This window comes from Rhyacophila brunnea, unplaced genomic scaffold (genome assembly GCF_057557595.1).
Source record: "Rhyacophila brunnea isolate RB1 unplaced genomic scaffold, BYU_Rbru_1.0 scaffold_10, whole genome shotgun sequence".
Taxonomy (NCBI): Eukaryota; Metazoa; Arthropoda; class Insecta; order Trichoptera; family Rhyacophilidae; genus Rhyacophila; species Rhyacophila brunnea.
In genome coordinates this window covers 21,202,634-21,227,455 of record NW_028232752.1, presented here as the reverse complement: position 1 = coordinate 21,227,455, position 24,822 = coordinate 21,202,634, and the positions used below count along the sequence as shown (strand labels likewise).

Below are 24,822 nucleotides of genomic sequence, written 5' to 3'. Positions count from 1 at the left end.
GATTTAGTAATTATTTATAGGATTGCACCTCATATTATCGCAGTACCTATTATTTATTTAGTGTCCAATATAAAAGAAACATATTAAATGGCTACTTTTTAAATTAGTCAAATTCCTTACAGAAACATGGAAGTTCCCATTATCCAAAGCTTAATCATTGGTCAATTAATTATTGGTTATTCTGTAATGTAGTAGTTTTAGACTTAGATTAATAGTGTTTCAATTGTATTTTTAAATTGTAAAAAAAAGTTTCATCTGTCCGATTTAATCAGTTCGATGTTCCAACCGTAGACAAATTTAATAATAATGTAGGTACAGCAACTGAGTTTCCAGTATCTATATATATGTATACAAAATAGTCGCAAAACAAATTTTCGGAGTTTATCTGCGAAAACTTTTTCTAAAAATACTTCCCGGCAATGCGATTTATCAAGGACGAATAATCAGAACTAATGATCAGGGGAGAATTCTAAGCATACTTCTCACAGAGTTGGACCGATTTCTTTTTCAAGCTTAGAAAACAAATAAATCGAGTTTTCTGTATATGTATATATATATTATACTTAGATTAATTCTCATTAAAATACAGCAGATATCTTTTAGGCACTGTATATTTTGAAATTAATGGATTAAAGATTATGAAAATTTGTATGTACATTTTAATAATAAATTGTGGCTTATCTGGGATTTCAAAAATGTATAACTTTTATGTTATTAACACATCTTGAGCGGGAAGGGTATTTCTACCCGCGCGCCGTACCGGTGCTCGTCGGCGGGACGGGTAGAAATACCTTTTACGCCGGCTCCACTTGAAGTGCGGGAAAGGTATTTCTACCCGATTATTGCATACGAATATTTTATGTCAACGGTTTGAAAATGTTTCAAACTACAGACACATCTACAAAAAAAAATAATTTACCGTCGATTCATTTACTTACACACACACTCTTGCGCAGCCCAAATGAGAGCTTGTGCGTAATCAGGAAATTTGTTTAGAGTCACTAAATCAGCGAACTATATTTCTGTAGACGATAAGAATGCTAAAACTATATGCGTCTTCTTTTTACACTTGTTTATTTTTTGATGGGTGAGCAGGAAGACAACATTTTGTGAAATATCGATGTATTCTTTAAACATGGTTTGTTCGCTGTACTGTGAATGCGATTATATGTATATTTTTATGATGTGTGATAAATACATAGGCCTCCTTTTCATACTATAATATTATCCTTTGTGAGCGAGTGAAAAGACGACAATTTGTGATAGACGGAATGCATTCTTCGCACTTGTGTAAGTGATATTGTGCGGTGCGATAACGCTGGTATGCGAGCGGAGCAATAAATTATAACATAAGTGGAAACCAATGTTATTTAGATGTCTGTAATCTACTACGATCTATATTGAATATCAGTATTGAATTTTCAGTCTTGAAATACGGCGCTATAGAACGGGTGTGTTTTTACAAGTGAAATATATTTAAGTAATCGATATTTTATTTAATCTTTAAAAAATGGCTTCAGACAATTATGAAAGCGATGACGAAATATTTGCCGATAATTTGTCTGCCTATTCGGGTGAAGATTTACCAGAATTAGGCAGCGACAGTGATAGCGACAGCGATAGTGAAGAGTTCCCTCGCACGAGAAGGGTACCAGTGATACCGTTACAAATCAGTGATTCTGAAGACAGTGAAGTGGAGGAAGAGGAAGTCATGGAATGGTCTGAAATAGACAACCCACCGCATATTGAACCATTTTTAGGCAACGTTGGTATTTGCGTAGCACCAAACAATTCTGAAAATGTGATGGATATAGTTAGTTTATTTATTGGAGATGATTTACTTAGCATGATGGTAGAGGAAAGCAATCGATACCGCACACAAAATGAATCCCGAATCAAGAAAATGAAGAAATCTATCAAATGGAAGCCTGTAAATCTTGGTGAGATGAAAAAATTCCTCGGACTCATTTTGCTTATGGGACAAGTTCGAAAAGACACAAGAGATGATTATTGGTCTACTGATCCGAGTATAGAAACACCAATATATTCTAAAACAATGAGTCGTGATCGTTTTAGACAAATTTGGCAATCGTGGCACTTTTCAAATAACGATATCATTACGGATTCCAGCGATCGCCTTGAAAAGATTAGGCCAATTATGACATACCTAATACCGAAGTTTTCTTCGGTTTATAAGCCTCAAAGGGAACTTTCTTTAGATGAAGGTATTATACCGTGGCGGGGAAGACTTGTATTTAAAGTATATAATGCATCTAAGATAATAAAATACGGTATCCTAGTGCGCATGGTCAGTGAAGCCACTACGGGATACATCTGTAATATGCTCATTTACAGTGGGCAAGGAAGACCACTATTAGACACCATCCAATTGCTTCTTGGTCCGTATTTAAATTTGTGGCATCATGTCTATATGGACAATTATTATAATAGTGTAAAAACCAGTGAAGCACTTTTAGAAAATAAAATTAGGACGTGCGGAACAATGCGAATAAACCGAGGCTTCCCAGAATGTTTTAAACACGTCAATCTTAGTGCAGGACAGAGTATTTTCCGTCGGCGAAAGGATGTATTGTTACAACTCTGGAAATCAAAGAGAGATGTTCGAATGATTTCAACAATACATCCATCTACCATTTTAGAGAGTCACAACACCGATTGGAATACGAGACTACACATTTGGAAACCGCTATGTGTTATCGAATATAATAAATAAATGAAAGGGGTTGACCGTGCGGATCAGTATCTCTCTTACTACTCGATCATACGAAGAACAAAAAAATGGACAAAGAGAGTTGTCATGTATTTGTTAAATTGTGCTTTTTTCAATTCTTTTAAAGTTTATAAAGTATTAAATCCGACCAAAAGGCTAACTTACAAACAGTTTTTGCGTAGTATAAGCAAATTTTGGATAGCCGACCATATCGTTGAAACCGACGCAATTTTGGAAGAAGCAGGGCCATCTACATCACGATTACCAAGAAGAGTGGGTAAAAGTGATCATCCTGGTAGGTTATCACTCGATATGAAGAAGCATCGAATGATAAAAATTGTTACAGATGGTAAAAAAAAATACCCACAAAGACAGTGTCGAGTGTGTTCGGTGCACAAAAAGAAAAGTTTGACTAGTTATATGTGTACATTTTGTGACGTCCCCCTACACAGGGGTGAGTGTTTTCATAAATATCATACTTTATCCAAATATTAGAATAATAATTTTTGTGCGGGAATTTATTTATAGTGAATGGAATATTTTTTACGAAACCTTCCTGTAAATATGTGATTAGCACCATGTACTTATGTTATTTTAAACAATTTGTTCTAAAAAGAAACACAGCACTGAGGAGCAATATATGGTGAGTGTGAATTCCAAATTTCATTTAAAAATAACCGATAGTTTGGAAGATAGAGCGATTTTTGTAAAATTCGATTTTATTTCAATTGCCGCTGGTTTTCGCCCGCTGCGTGTACCTGTGAATTTGTATTGAGGCCCGCGCAAAATGTGTTAACTATTTAATTTTTTGTGGTTAATTTTTTTTTTTGAGATTTACGACTTACGAAGTCGTGTTATTTTTTTCCCATGACAATCAACTCAACGAAAATACTATCAGAACATTGAGTAAGAACTTTTGAATAAAAACACAATTTGAAATAACATATAAAATATTATTTTTATTAGTCTACCTCTGCTCATTAGATGGTGCATACTATATTAACTACTAGCCAACTAATATAGTATACTGGTGGGGTACCGCTGCGTAAATACAATATTTAAGTTCCATTATCTCCAAAACTAGATCAACGATACAATTATAGACAACCGGCCAAGAGCAATCAAGTATTGAAGGTTTCAGGTAAATAGCGTCATTAACAAAAAAAATAGTTTGTAGGACTAAAGGGTTTTATAAAATTTTATTAGAATGTACTGTCACCACGTCAGCAGCTCTGAATCGAAGCTCTGTGCACCGGAAGAATATACTACTACATGCCATAAAGTGTAATTATTCATATAAATCTCTAATACTTTACCCCAGTATTATTTATATTCATATTTTGTAAGTATTCCAGTTTATAAGTTTTTTTTTAAAATAAAGTGTTATGTCAATAACATATGTTTTATGCTGTAAAAATAGTTTATATAAACCTTAATCGAATAAAATAAATAAAACATTTTAACAAAGCCTTTAGTTTATTTTTATCAATAAAATAGGAAACATTGGCGAAAAGTAGTGTAAAGTAACTCTAGTTTACGATACCAACAATGTAATATAAAATATAACCTGTACCTACATTTTGCAAGTTTCGTGAATGTCGGTCTAGCTTATTTTTACTCATACTTATAATTATAATACACTATATTTTGAAGCAGAGTTTTGAATGTGTGAGTGTCCCACGAAAATGAAACACACATTATAGAGTGCAATAGTGTCTGTTGCAACCTTCAAATCCACCAATATTGAATGAGCGTCAGTGCATAAGCCGAGAGCAGTTGTCGGAACGAAGAGGACAAGCTTAGAATGACGTATTCTTGACACGTGTTTAAGTTTATCCCATATTCTTCCATACTCGAGATTCGTTACCTGTTACTCCACATCCGTTAGGTATTTCAGTTCCCATTAATTCTGTGTTCCTTGGTTATACCGGAACAAACGGATAATAGTATATTATTATATAACTGTGTAACTTGAAAATATTGATATTAATGTAACAAATTTTAAAGTAGAAGGCAAGGAAGCTTATTTATTTTGTATAAAAGATTTTAAAACAACGTTTTCAATGACGTAGATATTTTAAAAATCATATAGCGACTGACCTCTCAAGTTTACTCGTTCAAGTGGGAATGTAGACAGTGCTGTGGTCACTCAATTTATTTAAGAGGTTCTATTCTGCTTTGTACGCGTACTATCTTGCTTTTCGAGGGTATTGTATTCTTTCGGAAAGATATCATAAACTACCGGCACGCATTTAAATATAAAATCACTTTAAATAATTATACTACCTATACTTTGGAAAGGAATAAGGGCGACACAAATCAAATTTCACAGGAGGCATAAAAACGTTTTTGTTAAGGTTTCGGTCAAAATACAAAATAGACATAACCTTAAAGTGCATGCTAATTAATAATTTGGTTTTTATATCTTTAATCTGATATTAATTAATAAAAAAACAACTAAAATGATGATTAAGTCGTTTTTCCCACGTCACTTCCTTCTTTTTTTTTTTTTAATTCTAACTAAAATTAGATAATAATTCAGCATTTTCAGCTAACATCCTTTGGACACAACGTGTATTTAGTCATGTAGGTTGCGCCCTTTTCCGTTTCTAGAGTCGATATATTTCAATTGATACTGTTTTGTAAAAAAACTATTCAAATTATTATTATCAACAACAAGCATCTTCTATAATATACTACCTGATAAATGCATCGTAGCCTACTTTTGCTACTATTCTGAATAAAAATAAAGGGTTAACAAATTAGTACTATAGAATTATAAAACGTCATAGCAACCATTTTTTTCTGATTCCGATCAAAATTGACATTTATATTCAGTATAGTTTGGTGAATCATCATGGAAAGATACACATTTGTATAGCGTATACAAATTGTTAACATTTATTACGACAATAATGAATCTATTCAAGCTAAGTTTCGGGCATTAAGTAGGTAGGTACGTGAAATTTATGGTCAATAAATTAATCGACATACAGAACTTACTATTAGTAATTTAATTGAAAAATTCGAGTCAAATTATAATGTTTGTCATATTAAGAATTCAATCCATTTAACAACGCAAACGTACTGCTGATAATATCGATTTTGTAAATAAAAATCAAGAATAATTAGTGCACTGCATGGAATATTCTTTATAAATATTTGCATTTGAAGGCGTGTAAAATATAGTTGACACAAGAAATTAAACCGAATGACCATCTGGTGCTTAGAAATTTTGCTGATTAGGTTTTAGAGCAACTTGAAACAGACCTATTATTTCTTGAAAAAATCATCTTCAGAGATAAAGCTCCTTTTTGCTTAAATGGATTCGTAAATAAACACAATTATTGTCGCCTATAGGTATTAAGAAAGTAGAGTCATATATAGATATATGACTCCTAATCATTACATATGCATTGAAATTATAATATTTTTTCAATTTATTCTGGTGCCGCGTCGTGATTTTTTTAAAATCATTTATTAATTATTTGGGTATTTAGCATTTTATTCCTAATAGTTTAACTATTTATTTTTAAATTATAATTGATTTGAGTTTTGTACTGTTCCATTTGAATCATTTTTTGCCACCCGGGTTTCACCTATCAGCATCTTCAGGCACTATGCGCACTCTCCAATGGCAAATGCACTCTGACAGCGCTGGATCTGTCTCGGCCACGTGCTTCGCATTCCTCAAGATAGGCTCGGCTCAACCAGACATGCCTCTTATTCAAGCCATTCCAGGGTATATACGCTCAGTGAAAAGTCATTTTGTAATACATCGTCAGATGCATTTAAAAATTGTTAAATTATTTGTATTCAATGACCCTAAAAATGTATATTTACATAATGCATTCTGCTTGCTTTAGAGGCCGGGATATTGATAATGTAGTTATTTCAAGATGATTGCTATTGAATGGTCGCCGGAGGAGGTGGTTCCTATCAAAAATTTGAAGCTTATCCAGTGTGTCCACATTTACCTCGAATTGGTCATTAAGCTAGCTGCTTAACTAGAAGCAAAAAAAAAAACTACTGAGCGACACGGATTCTTGGGGGAGCCACATAGTGTCCATATAGATTACTGACATGGACGAAGGAGAAAAAAAAGATACCCACAACGAAAAGGAAGGAACATAATTAGTATTCCGCTAATAAATTTAGATTTAATGTCCACATAAGTAGTTATTATGTAGTCTTAAAAATACTGCAATATTAAAAGTCTTATTTTGTATAAGTAATAACAATTTCAGTTCGTAACTCACCAAGGACAGCGGTAAGTTATGACACATTACGACTTTAAGCTCCCTTGATATGCTTTGTTTCTATTTTACTTTGCAAAACTTTTGTCAGGTTAATGTAACAGTACGGGCATAAAGCTTTATGGGAAAGTTTATTATTTGAAATCATTTGATGAAAACTTTTTACAACAAGGCGTGCGTACAATTTGACAAATATCATAACACAAAATATGATTATATAGTTTTAATTCAAATTATGATTGATGATGGAAATATTTACAGTAAACAGGATCCAGGACGAAGAAGAAAGTTCAAGTAATATTTATTTAAGTAGTATTAACATAGATAACGTCATATTAACGAGCATTTCTCAAAAAAAGAACTATTAATAATGATTCATATATGTGTATCTAAAAACAGTTGGATTGATCACCACCGTCGAGAGAAAGATTCTGCGATGCGGGATTTTATACTATCCACTTTAATAAAAATCCTGAGCTTGAACTGAGTAAGCCATATTTAGAGCATGCTAGATAAAGGGTACGAAAGGTCCTTTTATAGAATCCAGTAAGGTAGACGGGAGGACATGAATATGCTGTCATTAGGGTGTAAAGAATGACGCAATGTCGATTACTGGAGAAGGACTGCAGAAGCTCGTGCCGTTTCGAGGCGACAAAGAGCCGAATCAATCTATAGCGCCACCGAAAGAAGAAGCTTAAAGTATAATATAAGTAATATGATAGCCCACGATGTCGTCCACGTGAACTATGGAAATGAAATTATATAGAATGAAGAACTATAGACTGATTCGATTTGAATTTCTTCAAACCAATTAAATAGACACCGGTCGGAGACAATTTTATCTAGTCATGTTTTCAAGTGCGTTATTTTTGAGAAGTTGTATTTTATAACTATGGAATCTTTTGATATATAAAAACCTATTAATCTGAAACTAACAATGTGGCCTTTATTATAAGGTTTGCATGTTTAACCAATTTTGGTTTTGTAATTTTTGAGTTATAACGGAACAAAAAGACAAATACACTGTATTTTGTCCTCATATGTGTGTGTATCATGTAACTAGTCAAAACGATAATCAAAAAATAAAAATATTTTTAAATAACAGACACTATATTTTTATTAATAGTATAGATTTAACGAAGCGGGATCGTAACCCATTACGTTTAAATATTTAGTACATTATTTTGTATCTTTGACACGAGTTTTTGGAGTTTTGAGACTTTGGCAAATTTTGTTTTGTTTATAATATTACGAGTATCTGGTCTATCCCTGTTTCCAAGCAGTAGGTATCAGTCGATAAGTAGAAAGTTTGTAAGGCGATGTTTCACGTTATAGAATTTTTGATATGCTAAAAAAGTTTAGTATCTCTTAAACTGACAATAGCGAGATAAGATGAAAAGTGAGTGGGTGTATAATGGGAGATGGGAAAAGGAAAATGACCCTTTTTTTAGTCCACTTGGCGTTTGATGTCGAAATACTTTAATACCACTTACTATTTTTTGCCAGCTACTTTTCTGCGGGCGAATTATTTCATTTTTATTAAAGAACATTTTGCAAGTATCATATGAAATAAAAAAAATGTTAAAGCATTTAAAAATGCATATCAAAACCAATAACTAGAACGTTTTATCTCAATGAATAATAAATATTCCACTCTAAGAAAAGTCTTATTCAAAGGAATGGCAGTGAAATAAAATACTTGCAATGCTTTGATAAATAAAATAAAACAATCAAAAGGAAAAAAAACGCATTTGTTTTATTATAATTTTATAAAAAAAGCCATCTAAAGTACACGGCTTTGCTTCGTTGGTCAATATACTTTTTGATAACTACATTTTTCAATATCAAAGCAGCTGTATCTAGGCATGGAACATGTAAAAATGAAAATAATTCTGACAGCGGTAAAAGTCAAAAAAAAAAGAATCGTCAAATTAAAATCGAATAATATGCCAAATTGTTGGTAAAAATTCAAATTGGATGAAACAAACAACCATATTATTTTTCGTATTTTATATATTATATAGATGGCAAATGAATACAAGTGCATTACGTAACTAATGAATGTTTTTTTCCGCTGTATATTATGTAAGCACTTATCTCCAACTGAAAAATAATTCAACGTAAATTAGTATAAGATGGTACAATTATAATAAAAATGTCATTTTAATATTGAAATTTGAATGTTCTGACTGACTGAGCACCGAGACCAAAACAGACAATACTGCTACTCTGTACAATGCTGTCGCATGTCGCTATCGTATGTCTCTTTATAGTGTTAAATAACAGTTATTTTATTAATTCCATAATTTGAGTCAATGATATTGACTCGGACTATAATGCCATCAATATAACAGCTAGAAATGATTAATTTTCTGCAGAAATTATTTTAACTAATTGTTTTGATGATATATTAGTAGCCTAACAGAACGTGACCAACTGTAAAGCTATAGAATTAATAAACTTGTATACACATTAATTACATTATTCTAAATGTTATATTGGTGTACATATATTATGGCCTTGGTGGTGTAATAAGTGTAATGTTCACCTTTAAATACGTCGATCGTGAGTTTGAATCACGCGTCTGGAAACGTATGCTAGATATTTGGTTAAGAGACGATGCCACTAAAACAACTTAGCCATCTTTTTGTTTTTGTAGTTATCGGTTCTAAATTTCTTTCCATATACAAAATTTAAAAAAAAAGATCTACTTTTTGAGATAATGAAACGCAAAAAATTAATTACATCGATACTAACATGGGAATTGCGCTGACCGTCTGCAATTTGTGTGCGTTGAGCAATGCAGCTTGCAAATTCCACATCTAGCTATACCGCCTACTGTAAGTTTACTCGCCCTATTATAGGCAGGTGTTCGATCGAATTCGATTCGATTATGGGTTTTCTAATATGTGTATTTCTGAATATTTTCCAATGTTATATCTAAAAGTACGTTTAATAAAAAGACATCAATAGAAAAGAATCATGTCAGCTAGGTTATTAATCTCTTTCATTCTCTAAGTGAACTAAACTTCGGGTTCATAACATAAAAAAGCTTATTTCTCGAAGGTAAGAAAAAGTTTTATGGAAACTTTTAACATTAGCACACGTTGTTCTTTCTTTGGAAACATTGCAGCTCGGCCGTATTGAGCTTTCTTCCAGGGAATCGTGTAATTGAATGTTAACCCGTGGTAAGAACTTTCCAACTACTTCGATTGTGTTAAAGAACTTTTAGTTAGGTTATTTGAACTGTCCTTAGAGCGTTTTAACCAGCTATGTAAGTTATATTGAAAACGTTTTTCATATTTTACTGCTTGCTTGCTAAAGAATGTTTTTCGTCTAGATACCTACCTAGTAATTTATTCTGTGGTATCCGGGGTGAAACTACAGATCTAATCGAACATATCAACTAGAGAAAATGAACAATATAACATATTTAAGAATGTACCATCCGTTTTTGAACATACGTTACATCTTAGAGACATATTCGAACCTGCATCCATAGAAGTATATTTACTAATTATGCTCCTGCAACATACATAATCACGCCGAAATTAACGATGCGTCCGAAGTCTCAAACTTTGTTAAAATTGGCAATGACGGTATTAAAAAGTAAATTTGAGAACAGATAATTTATTGAACATACATAACTTGTAAACATCTCAGATACCCACTAGAAAAAATCATATTTGAAAAAAATTACGATGCTCGACGGGATAATTAGTATTCCTTGGTTTAATACACAAAAACCGATAGTCAATAATAACACAATTTGATAAGCATTTCACGTATGATCTACTAGTTTAAATTGTCGTAATTAGATAGGAGGCTCGTAGCATAATTGGTTAATGCACAGTTGGCGCGATACCAGTTATCATACGGGTTCATATCTCGTCGAGCATTTTTTTTTTCCAAATATGATTTTTTTCTAGTGGGTATATATCTAAGGTATTTACAAGTGATGTATGTTCAATATAATTATGGAATGTTACATTCTCAAAATCATGTGAATTATTCGTTGAACAAAAGAAATGGTTTATTAAAGATAATTTATTGGTATGCGTCAAAAATCATATTTTTATTATATATTTATTTAGATTAAAATATGTCACTTGCCCGATGGCCGGAATAGCATAATTGGCAGCGTGTGCACTTGCTAATCAAAAGGTTTATAGATTGATTTCACCTGCTGCCTATGCTTGCTTTTTTATTCCTTTGACGAATAAACCAAGACGGGGTTTCGAACGATGTTTATCCAATGTACTCAGTCGAAAGGGTCAAGAATCGATATTAAACCACCATGGAGTAATGAGTGAGCCAGAGTCACTGCTTTTCATACGGATACAATCAATTGTGTATTCAATTGAGAAGTGAGGTTAGGTTATTATTAAGAGAATATAACATTATTAATAACGAATAACAGTAGAACACTGACCTTTTATGTAATAGAGATACAGCGTAATTCCGATGATCCTAAGGGTATTTCCCGAAGAAGAAGAAGGAGCTGAAACAAAAGAAAAAATAACTGTATTTAACGATCGGGTAAACAACGAAGTCTATCACGTAGACAGACTGATCCTGCTATACATACAAAACTAACGGATACAATGGTCTGGTGGCTAGAATCATCACAGCGGTCGAGTGGTAACTGTAAACCTTTTGTTCTATTGCCTCTTTCAAATTATTTTTCTACAAAACTACATAGGTACCTACTTACAATTCATAATAACTGCATACTAAATAGTAGATAATTTTTGTATTTTTGCTCTCATTAGACTTGCTTAACTTCACATCAACTTTTTTTTGGTCCAATTTTATTTTCTCCTTTTTCATTAGCCAATTTTTAATAAATATAGCATTGTCCGATGTAATAATGGATTCTGTATCCGTCTGTGAATGAGGACATCACTTATTCATTAAGAGAATACTACAGTGAAACGGCAAATAATTTTCAACTATAAGTGCGACGAAATTTCGAACCGGCTGCCAATCGGAGAGCGAAACTCGAGCTGTGAACACGTCAATTTGTTTTGTGATGGCGTCGGGGGAATAATTCTTAAATCGTGTAAAGATGACTAAAAACGTTACCCATTTACTTGAAAAAGAAAACATGTCAATGAATATATTATTATTATTACTAATAGAATAATAAACATAACATTAAATGGACGCATGTTGAATTTGTATGATAAATTATGTTTTGTTCTGCACGTGTCGTTTGCATAATCTTCGCGTCGCGTAGTCACGATCGTTTTAGACCGTGCCCCAGTTGAAGTATATCCTTAATTTTGTACACTTCTGTGAATGGTTCTGTTGGTCTAGTAATGCTTGTCTCATTAAAGTGTATTAGTTTTCCACTGAAAATTTCCGTTCAAACTTTTTTAAAATATTATTTTTCATACAGAAACATGCAAAATATTTCTAAATTCTGCAAAATAATCAAAATTAAAAAGTTGGTAGACATTTCTTTACAGAATTTTAAACATATGAGATATCGTAAATTTTGCCAAACTATTCACAAGAATTATCGATGGATAGGTAGTTTATAATATAACTTTATTTTTAACACTACAATATTATGTCATTTGGTTCAATGACAATAGTTTAGTAATACAAGTGAAATTATCATAAAATAAACACACATGATTTCAGAAAGCTACATAAATATATTGCGGCCTCACCGGGTATGGAACCAGAACCATTGGATTACTGAGAGATTTGGAAGTGTACTCGATCTATTTTTTTTCTCTATGAGTTTTCTAACGGGTAGGTATGTTTTTCAAATTTCAAATTGGTAGTATTTTCAAATTCAAATTCAAATTTATTTATTTTCTAAATAAGGAAAAATAACTGGGTCTTAAAACAATTTCCATTTCAAATGATAATGTCAAAAGCAATTCTTGTCATCAAAATATTCCAACGATACCTTACGAGGTATATTTTCATTTTGTTTCGCGCCATAAATCAGTGTTATTAAAACTTTTTTCATTGCGCTAAAAACTTTTAAAGCGAATTTCAATAATTTCCATTTGGCGACAACCGTTACCAATAGAGGAATTACTTCGGCAATAGCCTCATTCCAGACAGATTAAAACCCTTCGGGGAATTGCTTTTTCAATTTCGTTTTACAGATTAAGAGTCGTTTGGGGTTTTATGAATATTTATAATTAGTACATTTTTTATGGGCTAATTTATGCTTGGATATATTTTATAATATTAAATAAACGAAAATGATTTATGACAGTGCTGTCAAAACTGATTTCACAAAGATTTATTGAACAGATTAAAATAATCGTGATGGTTTTATTTATATAATATTGGTTGGGCCAAGTATGATGGCCCTCATTCCTTTCCTCCCACCTACCTCCATATTGTCACAAGACCAGGCGACCAGCAATCATGGGTCATGAGTCGACTGTGATTAAGAAGAACATTTAGTGACATCATACGGCGGACGCGCGTAGGCTTGTGAAAGCTAAGTCTTCGCTAAGTGGCACTTGTAAATTGTTCGTAAACCGCTGTGCGTATAGGGTGATTGATCCATCAAGTACTCTTTCGACGTTACAGTGAGTTACTTCAAGACAGCCGGCTTGCCTATGCTTGTTAAAGCTATCGCGCTCTATCTGATACGATACAAACGAGGCCGCGTTAACTACACAGTGACTCAAAACGCATATATTTGATCTTCGTTGCGCTAAATCTGAAACGGTTTGAGCGAACGTCGCGTCTATCATCCAACCTGAACTTTTCATCATCATTCATCCCAAAATCAAGTGAAACCGTTAGAGTGACATTCCGAACTGTCTGTTTACTAGTGCGTGAGTGCGTGAACACCAAACCGGCTCCAGTGCGCACTAGCCCTCCCAACATAAAAAGGTCAGTGTCTGGTATCGTGGCTAAACAACCCCGCCCCCTCCCAGATCCGTAATCCCCCACCAGCATTCTCAAATTACAGTCCATTGCTAAAAGTACCACCAAATATATTTTTATATATATATATATAGATACTTACACAATAATAATAATACAAGGGTATAATAAAACAACGGTAAGAAAAGTTTGAATTCAAAATGATACATACATCATCATGAAATCGTAGCCATCATATGTTGTAGAATAGGGTTTAAAACTGTATTAGTTTAATATCATAGTAAGTAACTATTGTTAATTTTATTTTTGAAGAAGGGCATAGAAAAAGTAAAAAAACAGTTTAGGTGTTTTATAGTACAGAAATGCTTGTTGAGAGTTTCCGTGGTATTTTTTCATAACAGTCGATTTCTCATACTACAATGCCAGTAAATGACTACATTCTTAATATTAGAACCAATATTTCCAAATTTGGCAATAGTAACGAACACGGTACAAATATACAGATATACTGGATTCCAGCACATAAAGGAATTAATGGAAATGAAATTGCTGATCAATTGGCAAAAAAAATCTGTAAAATACCCATCAGAAAATATAAGAATTCCATACACAGATTTTAAAGCCCAGTTTAATTAAACAAACAATGAGCGAAAATAACGGTAAATATTTAGAAAATCTTGGGAAAGAAAAGGGAACACACTACTATCAAAACTTTTATAGTAGATCTCCTAAAAATTGGTTTAGTAAACATTGTAAAATAAAAAAAATATAGCTAGAAGCAGGACAGGGCATTACAGTCTCAACGAATCATTGTACAAAAATAAAGTGGTAGATAGCCCTCAGTGTCAGTGTGGACATCCCACTCAAGATCTTAACCACATTGTCTGGCAATGTGATGCCTATGACCAGGAGAGAGAAGTGTTATTGAATAAGTTGGGAAAATGCAGGTTATACCCTCCTTTTACGATTAATTCGTTCCTGGCAAAACCAAATATTTCAGTTATGAAAATTGTACATGAATTTCTCCAAAAATGTAACGTAAATGTCTAGTGTATAGTGTAACAAAAATGTAATTCTGTATTATTAATAATGTAACTATTTATGCCTGTAGTTAAAAAAATGTATGTATACTTTTGTAAACCATTGTAAAGCAGAATAGCCTTCGATTCAGAGAAGAGCTCAATTGCTTCCAAATAAAGAAAAAAAAATAATGCCAGTAAATGCAACTCATTTTCAATCAATACGAGTATAATATGCTCAGTCCTTGACGAAAGAATGAAAAAATCTCTCTAAATGAAAATTTTTGTTGAGAAAATATCCACGTTTAATGGTAAACACACAAAATGTCCGCTATTTGCGTCAATGAAATATGGTTACTGTAATGATGCAATTACATTATGATCACGTCACTTACTGTTCAAGCTGGTATGGCGACAAATTTAGTGTATGGTATTTGCATGGTATTTGTCGTTCCGCAGAATACTTCGAATGATCACTATCTCTATAAATTCAAGGATGGAGAGTGCCAACTCTGATGTATTAGTATTTTGAATTATTATTCATTATTCATGGTAATTTCAATTATATTTAACAGGTTCTACGTGTGCGTGCGTTAAAATTACTTGCGATACTGTATCCATAGATAATATTTTGAACAGAACCCAATCAGAAGACCATAGATAATAGACGTAAATATCAGACATAGATAATACTTTAATTAAAAATCCATAGAGAAAAAATAAATAAAAACAAAAAGCGCGCGTTTTGACGTGAGTTGAAATTTGTAGAGATGCAAAACATAATACAAACCGTTCATTGAGTCATGCGGTTGCCGGTGTAGCGCGGTACGCGTGAGTTGACCTCATTGAAGTTCTGACAATTTCGGAAAATTTTTAGTATAGTTCATAATGTGCTACGGGATGGGAGCATTAGTCTGATAACATTTTAATACGAAGAAAAACGACGTTACACACTCTTTTCCTGTAGCGGCAGCTTACTGTAACAGCACGTGACAGCACATAACGTGATGATAATGTATTTGACGCATAAATCGCTATAAAATATAAGTTTTTTTTTTATGAAAGAGTATATATTTATGACACGCGGTTATATCGCAATATTAGTACACCGTTAAAAGTGAAATTCAATCAAGCTTTCGATCATTTTTTTTAAACAAAAACCTTTCAAATTCTATTTATTTTCCAAACAAAAACGTTTAGTGGCATTACCGAGTAATACGGGGCGTGTTTTTGCATACTGATTTGCAAAAAAAATATTGTTTCAAAAAAAAAAAAAAAACAAATCATCAACCCCTCTCGTTGTTCTCGTTGAATATATTATTTTTCATAAATCTTATACAAGTGCTCTTTGTGGAATATTCAAAATGTAATATATGTAAGAATACATCTTCTCATGCCGTTACGATAGGTACGTTACGTTATACACTATACAATTGTTTAAATTTATAAAAAGGTGCTTGTTATAAATCAAATGAAGTCTTGGCTTAATCTAATATAAAAAGGTCAGCTCGCTCAAGTTATAAACAAGTTCGATTCCCCGAGGAGTAAACCTTAAAATATTATACCGACAACGATACGTTCTGCTGATTTTTTTTAAAGCCCCTGAAAATAAAATTTCGGGTAGCCAATATTATTAAAAAATAATGTAATATAGGTATAAGGTTAATTTCATAAATGCGGACGGTGAAATATGACTTCTAATTTTGAGCACAGTCACTTTATTTTAATACCGCATTCACTACAATATAAATCGAAGTAACACCCCCACATAATGCTGTTAATTTTCTTAAACAATATTTATTCACTAGCTCTTGTATCACGCTTTTCTTGGGGATTTGGTTTACGGGATCCCATGGCCACCCCGACTTGATATCAACCAAGGCCAACTTTGAGGCATTTGAAAATTTTGCTGCATCATAATATGGAGGACGGAATAATTCCGATCCCTCGTTAGATTCATCACTTTCAACTTCTGATTCCCCTGTTTCAGCAGAGATTCAGTACACGGGTACAGATGACACTTCATTTCATTAAAGATAAATAAAAGGCGGAGCAAGTCAAGATTCTTTTTTATTTTCTAAAAATCTTTTTTTAAGCACCAAGGTTGCTACATCAGTCCCGTGCAGCTTCGTTTTGGGATAAGGGAAGTGTTGTACTAAAATCTTTTCATCGTGATACGTTTATAACGTCATGGAATGCGGTCGTGCACAAATCGCGGGTGGAGATGGGGTAACTCAAATCATGTTCAATAATTATTGCCATGGTGACTTCGCAGCTAAGCTACATGGTTTTGTTTCATAGAATATGGACCGGAATGCACATGTAGGCACGACCATTAAGATGCTGATGGAATCCGACCGAGCGGAACTGTTTGCCAGGGTCCATCCACACAGGGACCGAATTGATGACGCTGACTTAATATCATCCAAGGCCAATGAATAATGCTCACACAGCAGCGGTGACGTGTCTCTTGTGGATCTCACTACATTTCTATGGCAGTAATTATTGTCGCTGTCGATTGTCGATGTCGCTTGGGTTCAAACGGCTAACTTAAAATACAGGTAATATCTGACTAGCTCGAGTTGAATTCTATTTCAAATGAAGCAGTATTGACAATATAAAAACACACCAGAACAGAGTATAACAGAGTAGAAATGAATCGAAGGATGACCCAACATAAAACGCTCCAGGAAAAGAACTAACAAGCATCAACCAACCTATTTTACATCATCCTCTAGCAGTCGCGAAACCACCCGAGGTCGACTTAAACCACCAAACCAACCCACAAATAAATCACTACAAATGACGAGGATAAAGGCCCAGCTCCCAGGTGCCTCATAAAAAAGAAAAGCAAACCAAAAGTAGAGTTACATTTACAGTTATAAGTTTGGGATAATTAATATTTATACAAAAAAAATAACAATAATCTTAAAAGAAAGTATGAAGGAATTTTCTATTCGATGGGTGTCGACATGTAGAGAAAAACATTGCCTCATTTCAATACGAAATCAAAGAGTAAATTATTTCACTTTGTAAATCCTTTTTGCGTGTGAAACCTAATCGAGGGTGTCATTTATAGTGTGAATCTCGGTATAAACTTCGACAAATCGTCGTAAAATTTCCATTTCCCTCTCGGGCGGCAAGTTTGTAAACAAGCCATCAGCATACAAATTGATTAATTTGCCTAAATTAGCATAAATATGTTGATAGGGCAGTGTCACTCGGTTGGGCGTCTATGCCTGCTCCTAAAGTGAGTAAACTGCGCTATATAGACAGTGTAGAGGATGGTGGACTTTGAATCTGCATTTCAATAAAGTTTTAATTTCGGAATTCAATTGATTCTAATAAAAAAATGTATAGTTTTACTACGTACCATCAATTTCCAGGGATCGAAATCATATTAATATGGTAATAAAAACGATTGCATTTAAAAAAAATCAATTCATAGATACTATCAACAGAGTACCTATACAGATGACAATCTATGAAATAAATGGTTTTCGGATAATACAAAATAAACTCAAATGTATTATTATTGTTAAAACAGCTTTACATCTGGACTGGCCGTGGATCGCGGAATCAATTCTGCCGCTGGGAAAAATGAATATTGTTTTTTTTAATGTGTATTAATTGATGCATTGCCAAGACCCAATAAATTTGGAGAACAAGTAAAACGAACTAATATCATTTCCTCATAAATAAGTTTGTTAATATTATAACGTCGACTCTGTGTAAGGCCATATGCTCTGCAGTGAACTAGAAGTGAACTAGTTTTCCAATTTATTCTTTTTTATTCGTGAATAACACTGTTTCTACGATTATGTAATCCAGGGTTTCCCAAACTATGTTCCGCGGAACACCAGTGTTCCGCCGAACCTGAATAGGTGTTCCGCGACTATTTAGAAAGGTTTTATACACTGCAACACATTTAAAAATCTTCTACTAAGTAGAAGTAAAATAAGTAAAACTAAAATAATTAAAGAATCTACTTCATATTGAAATGCGAGTGATGATCAATCTCCACTGATGTTTATGACGTCAAGTATCTAGATAGGTCATGGCTCGCAAAAGAGGGGGCTGACAGTCCTCTAGCCTGGGGGCCTGGGCTTACGAAGAGCCCGGCGTGAGAGATCGACCAGCCAAGTGAGATAAACACGCATCACAAACATGCACTGATAGTAAAAAAATGTCGCCTGCGGCGCTGTTTCACGTCACGGATAGTAACATTTTATATTATATGATTTTGCCATACTTACAATTTTCGATTATTGTCGATATTTGACACGTCCATAATTGTGCATATCAACGTATAAGTGGGTGTATTAAAAATACAAAAAATACCCTTAATTTTACCTCGAACACCATTTGGAATATGCAATTGCAGACAGTCACATTGCCTTTATCCTTAGCGATAAGTAGGGGGCCCGTTTCGGGATGTGGGGGCCATGATCTAGGTTCAGGCGAAGGACCACCTTTTTTCACACCATGCGCATGAAAAATATGGGGTATATTGTTTTTAACTGACCGGCTGACAAGTCTTGTCAGTTTAACGACAGTTGCCAAAATTGGCAGAACGGTTAGCTGCTCTAATAAATAACTTACAAAATGAACTGAGTGTTCCGTTAAAATTTCCGGGTTTGCGAAGTGTTCCATTGCAGTAAAAGTTTGGGAAACCCTGACGTAATCAATTAATTCGACAGATATGTATATGAACGGTAAAAAACTGTAAAATAGTCTGAATATACAAAACCAGAGTCGTTAAAGCCGTTTCATATTATGTTCACATTACACTTCATAGAAGGATTTTGCTTCTAACCGAAATAGAACATAGGTAGGAATTTAAACACAAATTATAGTATTGAATATAATACATATAAAAGTATTAATATACCTATGTATAAATAGATAAATAAATCCAAAATGTATTCGTTGAAAGGTAAAATTATACTTTAATGTATAAGAAAAAACACAAATCCAAATAATGTCCTTCGTAAGATATTCAATTCACTTTCATGTTCAGTACTGGTTTGGTTTCATTTTTATAATATGGACTAGTACCCCCTAATATACTTTCAGCAATAATTAATATGGGATAGTATTACACCAAGAGTTTTTAATGGTTTAGAAAAACAATCTTTTTGTTGTATAATTCTACGATATTTGATTACCTACTTGTTTTGGGCTATAAACTTATTTGAAAAGTCTACGTTACGGTAACTAATACTAACGATTCAAATAACGCGTGTAAATGATCAGACAATAATTATGCTAGAGTGAGAAGGTATACAGTTAAAATATGTCGTAAGTCTAGTTTAAAATATTGGCGTAGTCTTAATCTATTAATTTATTTTAATCTAATTTTGATTTATGTATATTTCACTTTCAACATTCAATTCGATTCGGAGTCTCTAGGACTCACGACTGTACCCAGTTAAAACTAAATGCCGCCTATTCGACGCTTGCATTCCGACGGTACTGCTTTACAACAGCAAATCTTGGCACTTTACGAAGGCTCAGAGCAATCGTATACTGAAACTCTAGAACAGGTGTTTGCGATGATTACTGGGTGTGCGATGTTATGACTTTAGCAGTAACAAGGATATAAGAGAACGAAACGAGCAGGCTCTGACCATGCTGAGAATGAAGAGGCGACGTTGTATCTGGCTCAGCCATGTGCTGCAGATGCCGGAAGAGAATTTCAACCCGGCTTGCCTGTTCGTTCAAACCAGCGGATTTGGCATCTAAAGGCTGCTCAATACTATATAATTAGTGTATATGGCGGAGCTACGGAATGCTAATGTGATCAGGAATGACGTAAAAAGAATGGCGAGCGACAAGGATTCTTGGAGGCGCCGTGGGTTGTCCATATACTACAGTTAAAGGGCGGACATGGCCGAAGAAGATATTTTACAAATTTTAAAAACTTCTAGTATTGAAATAATGAAGAGGACAATTAAATATTATCTTAACATCTACATTAATAAGGTCATCTGGGGATTTTTTTTGTGATTATTTATCTCACCTTTGATCCTTGAGTTCATATTTGCAAGGGTACCTATCTGACGAAATATAAATCAGCTTTACATGGTTTTAATGAAAGTGTAGTTCTTACTCCTGGTATTAAAACTTTTACGTGTTTGACAAAAATAAAATATTGCTGGACATGCCTCATATTGTAGCAAATATTAAGTATAAGATTATATTATTATCAATATCAATAATTGAAATGCTAAGCTTTTTTTATTACGCTGAGAGAGCTTTTTCATTTTATATTGGAACAATTGATTTGATATTCGAATTTGCTTTTTTTTAAAAAGATAAACAATGTAACGAATAACGTTAAAAATGGCAGATTTAAAATATGAAGGTAGAAAATATTCGAACAGATAATTTCGAAAATGACTTACCCGTATCAGATCGAATAAAATAAAAGATTTTTTATGCATACGAAGCCTTTAAATCTAATTTAGTTATTAGATATGCTTGATTTAATGCTCCAATAAAAGGCGGATATAAAATAATAAGCCAATTTATATTGCTCGTATCACGGAAGAAAGATTATTCCTGGCCGTAAGATATCGAAGAACTTTCCCGGCAAAATACTCACTGATTGCTTTGCTAATCCGGTAATTTAGAAAATAGTCTACCATAATATTATATTGTCTATGTATCTACCTATTCTGGTTGGAAAACGATTTTTTTCGTTATGGTAATTATTTTCTACACCTGTGGGTCTATTCTATTATACTTATCGACCGCTAAAGTGATAAAGTGATAAATATTATCAAACTTAGGGTAGGTTTGTGTCAAAGTATTAGCACTTATTGTAACAATTACAATAATTTGATTGTAATTGTTGCAATAAGTGCTATATATTAACAGCACCTCTCTTGGCTGTGATAAAATTTAGAGCGAGATAGACAGTTTTGACTATTTAGACGGCGGCTAACTTATTGTAACAATTATAATACCTCAATACAAATTTAATATGCAATAAATACTTTCACTTTAGCGGTCGATAGTCGCTTTGTGTAGAATAGATCCGCTGGAATCACTAGTGAAATTATCAACGATATTCAGGAAAATCGGGACGCAGAGGTTAAGTGTCGTTCTTGCGAAATCCAATATTTTTCCTCAGCGGGGGGCGAAAAATGAAATCTGCTCTTGTTTTCTTTGTCATTACGACTGTCCACTCGTCATGAAATGATTCATAGCACGCCTGTTATAGTAGAAGATAGTATTCCCCATCATTATAATTATATGCCTACATACAGTTGACTTCATTGATAATATGGAGGCAATATTCACTGAGTCGAATGTGTATTTTAATACACGGTTGATATTTCAGACGTCATATCATTATTTTATATCGTGAAATTAAGAATAATATATATTACATATATTTAAATCAAATTATGTCAAAAGCAGTATACCTTTTGCGCGTTGGTCAAATATCAGAATAGGTCAAGTGGGTACACACCTACGGTATCATGTAATGTTTTTGCTCCACAGTTGTGGGGTTGCGAGTCCCGGTTGTGGGGTGGCAGCCCCCACGGGAATAATTATGTGATTTATGCGGACAATTTATTCGATGTTGCCTAAATCCACCGGGGAAAGTGGAAAATGATTTACAAGAAAAGCGATCGCGAAGCCTCGGCTTTACTTTTGCTTTTGGTTATGTGGATTTCACTTACTAAGCCCTAGCAATTTTTCTCAATATAATAGTGGTAACGGAAGAAAAAGATTGATGCACTGAAGAGTGTCTGTGGGGATATTCAGAGAATTGATGACAGACTTATACTATATTATTATATCATATTATATTATTCAGGTGCCGTTCCATGTTATTTTGATATTGCGAGCAATTTCGTCATACATATCACCGTTAATTAACATTAAAATTTGTTGTCCGAGATAGGCGTAGCTGTTGACCCACTCAAATGCCATTGATGATGATTGCTTTTTATTCAGTAAAGCAGCTTAACATTACTTTTCTCTGGAAGAATAGTATCTCAAAAGTGTCCTAAGCGTAAAGTGTTTGACCTATGTGCGCTACCAGTGCTCACGTATAGGTGTGAAATATGGAAACTTAATGTAAGACAAATAAAAAAAATCGGTGTGTGTACTTATGTAAGCGCGTTAGAAGTTATACTTCTTTGGCGAAACAAAACAATATAAGCCGTTACCTGAGTCTATTAATATTACGGTGGATTAAGTTGATGAAAACGTACGCGATTCATATGTGTCTCATATAGCACATGATAATAATTGTAATTTAATTATTGTATTGGACCAAAACTTATTTTTGCCATACAGCGGTTATAATCGATTCAGAAGTGCCCATGACGAATTAAAATTATTTACCAACTCAACATTCACAAAATTTATTTATTTATTGATATGTAATTTTACTCATAAATAATACTTACATAAATATAGCCTCAAATCTTGATACATAATCTTTACAATGAAAAATAAATATACACTCCAATATAATGCATGCGCATGTACCCTTGAGACAGAAATTAATATAACCATAATAATAAATTATGTGTTGCATCGGCGCGCGCAACTTCGTCACAAGCCAAAAATACACTCTGATCTGTTTTCCCAAACGCGCCAAAAGAAGTATAACTTCAAAAAAAAAAATACAAGCAGGGAAACGTGACATGGAAAGGTACATGTCGGAAAAACAAAAGAAACCAATGAATAAGTAGGCAGACACGAGTACGCCAAGATGATGATAGACAACGGTTTGGACATACTGCTCCGCGAATTGACAAACGCTGGATTAAATAACCACAGGGAAGCCCTACATTCGTTGTGTAGACGTACTCATAAAGTTCTGTGAATGTAGGTACATGGCAACGAGATACTAGGGATCTAAAAGAGTGGAAGAAGCTCGGGAGGCCTTCATCCATCTGTGGTTAAACACCGGCTGCTGTTGATCATATCATTTTTATGCCGACACATTTTATTGGGTAAAATATTAAAATAATGTAATTAATCATTGCAAAATCCATAAGCTATTACGGAAAAACGGAATAAAATAAATCAGTCTCGTGTATTATGTATCGTTTGAAGAAGATTAATACGTCATGTTGTACCTACCTAATTTACTGTTACCACGCCATACCTTTTTGAGACGGTACATTTTGCTAAGTATATCACTTTAAACCCATTAACGTAATTGATCTAATGTGTATCAGAATTATGTATTTACTCAACATTTGCCTAAATTTTATTGGTAAGATAATAAATTTTATAATAATTAAATAAATAAAATATATAAAAAACACTGTGAGTTGTCTTCGCGCGTAGCAGAAGTAAATCTTCTTTGCTTGGGGACTAATGGGCATGACTTGCTACGAAGTTCGGAAACTTTAAAGCTAACCAATGATATTGACTTCGAATTTTGTCTCGCCTTCTACATTACTCTACCCCCACTCTTTCCAGCACACGTTCCCCATTCCCAGATACTTTAATAGTTGTTGCGGATCTCGATGTTGATTCACCGGAACCATTATTCATTTTTAAATTATGTTTCAATCATTGTCTGCCGCTTGGTTTAAGAAGGCATTCTGGTCATTTGAATGTCATTTATATTCGCAACATAGTTTTCTTAACAGTAAGCGGTAAAAAAAGATGACGGAATCACAATTATAGGGGGCTTTCGCCAATCTTCCTTGTTCCATGTTCCTAAATTATAGATGCCACCCAATGACGTATTATGCCACCTAATATTTTTAATAATAATTTGGATATTTTTTCGTACGTCCCCTTGTATGGGGTTTCCACTTGGGTAGGTTAAAGGCAAAAGGGGTAATTACTTTCCATATTTTAAATCCACAAAGCCACCCTCTACAATATTAAAATAAAGTTATAAGTACTTCAATTTATGTACTATATTGATATAATTCTTTGGTACTGTTCGGTTATCAGGAATACA

At 33.5% G+C, this 24,822-nt stretch overlaps 1 long non-coding RNA gene across 2 annotated transcripts in view; it reads right to left on the bottom strand.

Moving 5' to 3' along the window:
- LOC147078993 (uncharacterized) overlaps positions 1–24,822 on the bottom strand; it is a 277,623-nt gene that overhangs the window by 28,196 nt on the left and 224,605 nt on the right. For both annotated transcript variants that reach the window (XR_015071326.1, XR_015071327.1), the window contains exon 5: positions 11,420–11,488. This is a non-coding gene — a long non-coding RNA (uncharacterized LOC147078993). The remainder of the gene's footprint in view (positions 1–11,419; positions 11,489–24,822) is intronic.